The sequence below is a fragment of the Triticum aestivum genome, chromosome 4A (assembly GCF_018294505.1).
Source record: "Triticum aestivum cultivar Chinese Spring chromosome 4A, IWGSC CS RefSeq v2.1, whole genome shotgun sequence".
In the NCBI taxonomy this organism is placed as follows: Eukaryota; Viridiplantae; Streptophyta; class Magnoliopsida; order Poales; family Poaceae; genus Triticum; species Triticum aestivum.
The window spans coordinates 64,171,772-64,181,862 of NC_057803.1; the positions used below are offsets into that span (position 1 = coordinate 64,171,772).

Consider the following 10,091-nt stretch of genomic DNA (forward strand, 5'->3'; position numbering starts at 1 on the left):
TATTATTGTGTTGCTGATCTATTTACTTGATTGGCTCTTCGACGGACGTCTCCTTCACATGTGTCTTTCTTCTACCTTTTTTGCTGACCGGTTGTTCTCGCTACTCCTTTGCAGTTCTTCATGTGTACAGGAAGAATAGGAAGCAAAAAAGGGAGGTGAGGAGGACTTGTGTACACATGATTAGGTCGGTCATGAATTTGTGTAGCTAGCTAGCTAGCATAGCTAATCTTATGTGGCTGATGCACAAATAGATCGAGTGGCACTTTAAATTTTCTCCACCTAATGATTTTCTTGTTATTTCCTTCTGAATACTTAGCCAAGCACTGTTTCATTCATGTGAAACTCAAGATTTGATAGTGGCAACCTCAAAGAGATAGTGGTGCATGTACATATCTCACAATTTGACAAATATTTAAATTCCCTATATTTTAGTATTTCTTTCTTATTCCTATTTCTGGTGACTAAACTGAATTTCTATCCTTTTGCTCCTTGAGTTCTTGATGGAATCAACACTCAGTTACTCGAATCTGTTTTAATTTGTACGGATTTGAAGGAGCTTTTACCATTTCCATCTATTTTAACTGCAAGTATATTCAGCTGTATTTTTTATTTCGGTTTGCAAAAACTGGCGTCAGTCATGCTCTTGAAATCATTACCACGAGTTATATTTGTTGATTTCTTATATTTTATGTATTTCTCAGAGCTTGTTACCTATTTATCTTAAATGTTACCTTGCTTTGGCATTTCAGAAACATTGTAGTTGCTTATTTGTATTCTATACTTTTGGGTGATTTTATCAGTACCTTGCTTATGTTTGTACAGTACTATTGGATATCTGATGGAGCTTTCATTGTTGTACTGCTTATTCCACCCCTGGCTTTGCTTTCCCCTTTTCTGGCTGGTCTCGATGCACTTTTCAGCCGAGGACCCAAAAGATATCCCGTGCCCCATATTTCTACACTTGTAATACTACTTCTGTCCCTGTCGAGTTCGATATGGATATGCCCCAAAATGTATTTTTATTTTGTTAAACAGTTTAACGCAACTTAGTGATAAAATATGTCTTCTATTTATGTACTCTTCCTCTCAATCACCAATATGGTCCCAGTTATCCATGTTTATGCACGTGTTGTCTGCAGGTGGTTATGCTGGTTTTATCTTTCGATTGGTTGTTAGCCCCCTACAAGAGTTGCCACAATATGAAAAGGCTCCAAAAGGTGTCACGGTCAGGAATCTTTTTTCCAGGCATCCAGTGATGATCAGGTAACCAAACCATATCACAGGATGTGTGTTTGTGTGATCTGGCAAAGTAATGCTCTTCTTTTGTGGTATGTGGAAAGTAATGCTCTCTTTGTTTATTCATTTTTGGAGCCATTAAATATTTTTGCCCTCATAGTAGTTTTAGATGTTATGCCTTAGCATATTATATCAATGAGAAGTGAATGTGTTTTAGCTCGTATCTTCTAAATTAGTGTCTTCCACCGCATATCAGAAATTAATGGTTCATATCATGTTTTGTATTTCTGTTATATCATGTACTTCTTCAAAATTTGTATCTCAACCTAGCCTTCTTAGTGATAATTTTAGTGGAAGAAATTATATTTCTTTTCTAGTATGAGGACTGTTATTTATTAACAACAAGTATTTATCACCTTTAAAAAAATTAGTCTCCTTATTAACAGAAATACACTGATCCTATTCTACCACTATAATTTAGTTCATGTGCTGTAGGCATCACTGTCATTGCAATTCCTAAAGATATGGAATTCTCATACTAATGCCGCTAATATATTTGCTCAAGAGGTCTCAAATTGAAAGCTAGGCATACTCTTCTTCATAAATCGTGTTTTATAACCAGATCAACAAAGTTTTTGTATTTCATGATTGATAGATGAAGTCATGTTTGCCAATGTCACCCAAAAATACACTAATTATTTTCCATCCTGAGCTCATTTCCATGCCTGCTCTGGAATATTTTCCTACGGAGAAGATGGCCACAATACCAATTGGGCAGACTTTGTCAAGGCGGCAGGAATAGAAGAATAACATATACTCAGATAAGGATCTTCGCCTTCAAGATTATAAGGGGAAATTATTGCTCACTGTCCTGTCCATATGCTTTAGAAGGAAATCACAAGTGTATTTTCTATACAAAACCATCATGTGGTCATCTATATTACAAACTATTCACACCATATTCATATGGAATGGCACTCATGGCGGTAGTTGAATCAAAGCTATCTATCAGTACGCCTAACTATGGCTTTGTAGTTTTAGCGCATTCACTGCCACTGTGTTGGCATTTGCTCTCTAATGTTCCTGCTTGTACTACTGAACTTAATGTCAACTAATTAGCTTTTGCAATCTCATGGCTGCATTGAGCTTGATGTTGCCTTACTTTTGGGGCCGGTTAGTTTTTATAATCTCATGACTTTGTTGAACTCGATGATGTTACACTTCTGAAATGTTTGTTCTTTTCCATGAACCAGAAAATTGGTTGTTTTGTTACATGTGCTATACTTGCCTTCCTACTAATGCATCATGCAATTTGATCTTCCGTTGTTTGGCCATGTTGGTTGGACCGGCACCCTCGCGCCAAGGCGCGTTGCCGATCTAGTTAAAAGTAGGCTGCACCGAACAGCTGCAGTCTTCGCCTTCAAAGAAAACTAAACATGTCTGCCTCAGGTTTCTTTTCTCTTTAATCTCTTCTAATAATACTAATAATAATAATAATAATATATTATTATTATATATTATATATATAAACATATAATAATAATAATAATAATAATAATAATAATAATAATAATAATAATAATAATAATCTTTCCCTAATAATAAAGCACGGATTGGGTCTCCGGGTTCACCGTCACAATACGTTTTCTTCTCATGTCATAATACGCTTTTACGATTTGTATAGACAAAATCGTAATATATAAATAAGGTGGTACTAATTTGGGGTACGCACTAAAGATTTTCGTCAAAATCTCCCTCTCCTCTTTACCTTAAACCAAGCCCGCACGTGCGCTCTGGCCCACTTATTCCATACGCAGACCTAACTAGCGCGTCGTTGGCATTGTTGCCCCGCACGAGAAGAGGAGGGTTCCGTCCGCCGCCGCCGCGCCCGCATCTGTCCTCTCCGCGGTGCCCGTCCTCGCTCCGCCATTGCCAAATCGTACGAGATCGGCAGGATCCGCCGCATCTTGCGCACTGCCGCCGGTGCTTCACCTGTCGCCGGCCTTCTTCCAGTTCCCTTCGTCGCCGAGGACGAGCACGCCAAGTTCCCATGCCTTTTCCAGCGGTGCTGATGACGAGTTGTTCCCCAACGGAACAGATCAAGGCCATGGGATCCAGCCGGTGAGAGTCCCTTGACCCCATCACCTTGCCGAACACATGGTGGGGGACAGCATGGACGAGCTGCTCGTCAGCCATGCGGGGAACACGGAGGAGCTGCTCGTCGGCATCCATCGGCATCCATCACGTGCACCCAGCCCCCGCCGACGGTGGCCGCCCATCACCCTCGACGGCGCGCGCCTCCAGCATCCCGAGAATCAGCACCCACCTCCTTGGGAGAGCTCCTCCTACCTCCGGAGGAGGCCCTTGAGGCGAGCCCGGCCATCACGCGCCCATGGTCAACAACAACCTCCAGGTCGCATCATCGTTCCGTCGTTCGGTGGCATGGGCATGCTCTCCACTGATTGATTTTTGTATGGAAGATTTTTCTGAGTGGGGGCAAAGCCCATGGGTGCTGCGTAGGAGTACATGTTCAAGACAATCAACAGCTTCTTTGATGACTTCCTCACCTAATGGTCAGATACAATTTTGCGACGGTGAATACATGTCTAATAGGTTTGTTGGCTACTTCTGAATGTTCATAATCTGTAAAACCATTCAAATTTACTATGATTTTGCTTGAACAGGGGCCCCACCGCATGAGGAATGACACTTTGTGGCTAGCAGTGGCGACGACCACCACTGGACACGAGGGATCAACATGCTGACGGCACGAGCTCGTCCTCGGAGTTAACTTCCACTACTTTCACTGATTTGGACTCACTTCTCTTCAGTCCAAATATTTGGACTCTCAGTTAACTTTCTGCTTTTCAGAAGTTTAATTTAGTTCCACCATTTGTAATTCTTCAGCAACAGTTAGTCGTCGGCCGTGAGGCGGTTAGAGAACATGGTGACTGTAGCATAAGCTACACAACCGGTCTTTGCGCCGATCACCTGGCTTGCTACTTGTGCGTTATTATGATCTGATTTGTATGCAACTCTGACATGTGAAAATAATGAAGCTGCCAGCTGGTTCTTTGCAAGTTCTAGAGAGCTTTTGTGTTCGTTTTAATTTTGATAGAAATTTGGTTTTCAGTTCTTGGATGTATAGCTCATCTACTGTAGCAGTTATCTTTTGTTAACTACAACAGTTAACTTCATTGTTACTGTAGTGAGTTGCTATTATAAGTTGAGAAAAAATAACTGACGCAGTTAGCTGTGAGATGCAGTTCTCGTTGGAAATTGATGGTCCCATTAGCTTTAGAAAAAACCAGAAAGTTTAATTTGCATTTTACAAAACAATTCATTTCTGATGGTCCAGTTAGCTTTAGAAAAAACTGAGGGACGTTGTGCAGTTTGTTTTTCTTTTGCTGAGAAAATGTAGTAGTTAGATGAGCACTCCCGCCATGGTTGTAGGAGGAGAGAAATGTAGCAGTTAGGAGTTTTTTTGTCTTTGTTGCTGCGGGCCACAAGAGAAAAACTGTGAAAAATTGTTGTTGCAGTTAACATGTAAAAATGTTACAGTTAATGTGTGAGAAAAAAGTTACTGTGTTACAGAAAAAGGAAAATATTTGTTGTACCAGAAGTTAACTATTCAATTTATCAGTAGTTTTTTTTGCAGGGGTAATTTAGCAGCAAAATTAGCATCGTTTTTCTTCAGTCCACTTTTTGTGTGCGTTCAGTCATGTATCGTCGTCTCTATTTGGCATGATTTGCAGCGAGTTTCTTTGGTGTCTATTTTTATTCCAATGCCTTGTTCTTTCTGGCAAGACAGTGCTTGTGTTAATGCCTATGGTAGATTAGCATGTATTATGATTAAGAACTACAATTGATCAGCATATTGAGTAAGCAAGATGGTCGGCAATCAAACTGAGTCCTAGCATTAAGCTTGAATCCTGGTCGTTCCTTCTCCCCTTCTCTGTTTTGCTATAGTCTGAATATTCTGAATTTTTGATATTTGCAGGTACCTTCTGAACTGAACTTTGAACACTTGCATGTAGATTTTGAACTGAAGTTTGAAGGCATGCATGCAACTTTATTTCAAGCATCGGGTTGTCTTGGGACCCGACACCGATGAGGTCGGAGACGATGGTTCATGGCGGAGGCCGTCGACAACGGCCAGGACACCAGGTTGCCGGTCTACAATCTGCTCCAGCCTGCTTCATATGTTGTCCTTCTCCCCCTCTGCTTTTTTCGTACTTCTCTCACCTTCGTTTTTTTTTCTTTTACAGACAAAACCAGCATGTCTCCCTCGCGCGAGTGTTGAATCAGTCGTGTGAAATTTCTGTGTGACATTTCTATGCCCAATATGTGCCCGGGCGCTGCCGCTGCTCCATGGCTGCCACAACGTCAGCTGCCACTAGCCCTCCCGTTTCTGCATTGTCTCCACCACAGGCGTGGTCGCCCGTGCAGCCACCTCAAGCGTCCTCCATCGGCCATGCCTATGTCCCCTGTGTGACGCGGGATCCGCCTCATCGGGCGAGGAAACCGGCACCTTGGCTGCCATCTCACACATGTCGGCATGCACCTGGGTATGCGGTGAGAACGCTGCATTTTCCCAACAGGACATCTTTCTTTAGCAAACTTTATGTTTTTACAAGGATAGTTTGCAAGATGGTGGTACTATCATAACGTATTGTAGTGTCTACTGATGACATAGTTTTTTAGTAGCCATGGTGACATCAGGTGATCCTTATGAGCAGAACTACCGTGACAAGCATACGGGTCAATAGAATCCAGAAAGTTGCATTTTATTTGGTTTATAAGAAAAATGGATTCAATTTCAACGAAAATCGTTAACTGGACTCCCATGATTGCGGTGGTGTATTATTCTGTAAAAAGTAGTTTTGTCGCCTTATGTTTTCATTCACATATGTGGTCATATATGTTGCCTCACATGGATACGAGTTATTAGCCATGTAGACGTAGTTCTTATCTTTCTTTTCATCACACTTTTGGCCTATTAATTAGGTTCCGTTGCATCATACACACATCTGGATAATGAATAAAATGATGTACCTTTTGGATTACTTCTTCACCAACATATGTTCCACTCTACATTCGTCTTTTGGATTACTTCTTCACCAATTTATATGTTCCACTCTACATTTATATCAGGAAAAATAGTTGTCTATAGTGACCTTGTATATAATGGTGCATGGGTGTTTGCATTTTTCTATTTTCAACCGGTTGCAACGCACGGGCTTTGCTAGTAATAATAAAGCACGGATTGAGTCTTCGGATTCACCATCGCGTCATTTTTTTGAAAAAAACCCTGTGTTTTACTGTAATTAACCCGCGCTACAGTTTTAATGCTAATAAACAGAGAAAACGTTTCGTGTGTTGGGCTTGGGCCTCGGCTCGGCCTTTAGGGTGAAAAAAAGAAGAAGAGCACGAACGAACCGGTACGGACGAGGGAAAAAACGCACGCCCCGTCTCGACCTCCAACGCGCCGCCGGCCCCCTGCCACGCTGCTGCGCACCGCCGGCCACCGACACGCCGCCGTGCGCCGCTGCAGCCGACCCCCGCCACGCCGCTGCGCGCCGCCACCGCCTCTACGCCGTCCGCCGCCCCCACCCCTGCGGCTTTCCATCACCGGAGACACACGATGCCGGCGCCACACCATCCCCCAACTCCTCCCCCCTCCTCCTCTGCCTCCACCGCTCTTCAGCCGACCAACTCCCTACTGAGGGAGCCATGGAACTGGTCGGCCATGCCCTCGAGGTGCTCCCCGTCATCCCGTTGCCGGCTGCTGCTCCGGGCCCGCCTCCTCTCAGCTGACATCGCTGGAAATTGGCGGCACCGCCAGATCCCCCGTCTGAAAGTCCCCAAGTACCAGGTGCTTGCTCCCAGATCCGCACTATATACCCAATTTTTGCTTGATTGTGCAGATTTGTAAAAATTTCGATTTGGAGACGAGTTAGAATAACCTTGTGAATTATTGCTAACCTTGCAAGAGGCAGACAAGGAGGGTATGATTGTTGCTGAGCCGAGCTCGTAAACGTCTCACTCATGTGGTTTTGTGCTATTCTGAATCTTCTTCTCTAAAGTGTGTTGTTTCAGTTTCAGACACAAATGTGTTGCGCTTGCAGTGCATACCAATGCATAGTTTACCGATGTGCATGCGTGTTCATTTGATTTCACTCCAGTTTACCGATGTGCATACGTGTTTATTTGATTGCACTTCAGTTTACCAATTCTTTTTACTAATCCAAGTTCAACATAATGTCTGTATTGTGCCCTCCAGACCTGAAAATTCCTACTTTTGGTTAATAAATCATGTTGTTCTCAAGACTCAACTATGGATGATCAGAACATTAGCAACCTTGAAGTAGCAGTTCTGTTATGTTCAGAATTTACTTAAAATTGAAATTTGAAAAGAGCATGAGTTTTGGGCTTTATTATTCACCAGGATCTTTTAGCGTGTGCCTGCAACCATAGCTTCCATCGTCATTACCTTAGGTTTTTCTTTTTTCCATATGTTCGGCAAAGAAAAGTCTTCTAGCGTCATTGCCTTAGTTTCTTTTCCATATGTATGGCAAGTAAAAGTGACATGCATTTTAAATCGTTGGAAGTAAGCTTTGATGTGTTGTGATAACAATTAATCATGTACCTTCATCTGCATGAAGAGATAAGATTTTTCATGATTTTGTATATCCTTCAGTTTCTTGTTGTAACCTGAAGAATTCACAAGCATTCATATGTAGAAGTGAGTAGAATTCATATGTAGCAGCGAGTCATGTTTGTATGTTTATACATTAGAGGTGTTTGTGCATGAGTCAATTGGTTGTAGCAGCAGGTAGCAAGTCTTCTCCAGAGTTGACAAAAAATATATTATTAGTGATTACTGCAACTCTTTTTTATTATTACAATTGATTTTCGCATTATCTGATTACTCCATCAATGAATCGCCATTTAATCGTATCTTTACGTAAGGTTAAACTTCTATTTTTGTTTCCCTCAAGCATACCAGGTCAAGCATGGTAGAAAAGTTGAATGTTTAATACTTGTTAGATAAGCTCAGGTTCAGCAGTTTCAGAACATTTTCGATATACAAATAGTGCTTCAGTTCAAGAAGACGTGTTAGTTTTGAATTCTCCTTGTGAACACCTCTTTACTTCAGAGCATCTAAATAGTGATGTACCCACTGTAGTTAGGACTTAAGATGTATCAGAACTTTTAAAGACATTTTTTTCTATAGTTAGGTTAAGAGATATATGATGGTGATGCCAGTGGTTGTGCCTGCCTTATCCAAAAGCCATATATTTTTGCAAAATAGATTATTACTTGATGAGTTATTTCGAATTTGACCTCAAAAGTAAAGTAATGATGAATCAGGAACTTCATCTAATCGTCACCCTAAAGAGCATACTCCTTATGTTACTATTTCTTTCCCTAATGATGAACCAGGACCTCCATTTAATTCTGACCCTAGATAGCATGCTCCCTCCGCTACTATTGTTTATTTAATGGCTGGCCAAATGAGCTGCAGGAGCAAGAATTGCAGGATCAAAACAAAAAACCGGGGAAGAATATAATGTCAGTGTGATTTGTTGCCAACGGCAATTCTCCATTGGAGCTCTATGTACAGCAACAGAAAGTATGACTTCTTCATGAAAACATCTTGATCCTTATTTTTTCGTACTACTATTCTATAGTAACAAAACACACCATCAAGTTAGGATATCTTGGTCATTTTTCTGTTCTGTAAAACAAAACATGTTTAAAGGATTATCAATTGTGGCTGAAAACCTGTACATCCTTTGCTCCTCTAGAAAATGGAGTTTAGCCTTACAAAGAAGAAGCAGAAAAGAAACTCGGAAGTCCACCTTATGCGCCTCTGCCTGTATGTTTACAACTTCCAAGTGGCCAGATTTTATCAGTTGTTGATAGATGAAAGACCAACCAATTTATGCCTAACATTTGTGTCTCTACATTTATGCACTACCATTATAGAGCTCAAGGCATCAGCTGCAGCACCAAGCATGCCAAGAAGTTTGCCTATGGTGAGTGCATGTTGGGTTATGTGTTCGTGGCTTTCGCCACGGTCATTTTGTCCGTCATCCTGTAGTGTTGAAGGTGTTCTGGAGACACTGGTTGGCGTGGCGTTCACCAGTTAACGGTACACCACACCGTCACCGCCACCGATGGCATCACCAATGTCCGTCGATCAAGGTTCACGGCATTGTAACATTGAAGACAGAGTTGTGTGCTCTGCTTTGTACATTGGAGTGGCCCATGACTACATTGGTCAGATTGTCCTTCTTTGCATATACGTACTTCTCAAGCAGATACGGCCCAATCAAGGGCTCCTCTTTGATGAAAGGAGAAGGATGAAGAAGTCAAGCTATTGGAGAGGTCAATTGAGGAGCTCGAAAGTACTTTATTTGCTCTCAAAAGTAGCTTTATTCAGTTTGAGTGAATTTTGTGGCCTAACTGTTGTAGCTATTCATTTTTCCATGCATTCTGAATGTTAGTACACATCCATGTTGGTATAGAACTCGTGCTGTTATGCCTGCGTTATCACAACAACTTTCCCAGTTTTTGTGCATAAACATACATATGTGGACTAAACTCTTTCCCTTATTTTTTGTTACTTGCTCAGCCAATACATATGTATGCTAATATAGTTATTTTCGTATACTTCTAATCCCAAAAAACACAATACAAATCCTAAAAGAAGTTATTTTTTGTAATTAAAATTGCTAGCAATGACCTCTGTGTTATACGTTATGAAACATCCTATGATCTGAACATCACGAGCCTGCCTGGAAACACACATTAGCATTGACCATGAAAGAATTTTTCACTAAGAAAAG

At 41.4% G+C, this 10,091-nt stretch overlaps 1 long non-coding RNA gene across 5 annotated transcripts; it reads left to right on the forward strand.

The window, feature by feature from the left end:
• The first annotated feature begins 3,051 nt into the window (after positions 1–3,051).
• LOC123085164 (uncharacterized) lies at positions 3,052–9,873 on the forward strand. Of its 5 annotated transcripts, XR_006439595.1 has the most exons (6): positions 3,052–3,849; positions 3,921–5,403; positions 5,505–7,111; positions 8,765–8,872; positions 9,048–9,118; positions 9,229–9,873. It is a non-coding gene; the product is annotated as an uncharacterized lncRNA (long non-coding RNA). The 5 variants fall into 5 exon arrangements; XR_006439593.1 differs by having other exon boundaries at positions 5,505–8,872; XR_006439594.1 differs by having other exon boundaries at positions 8,765–9,873.
• The last annotated feature ends 218 nt before the right edge of the window (positions 9,874–10,091 follow it).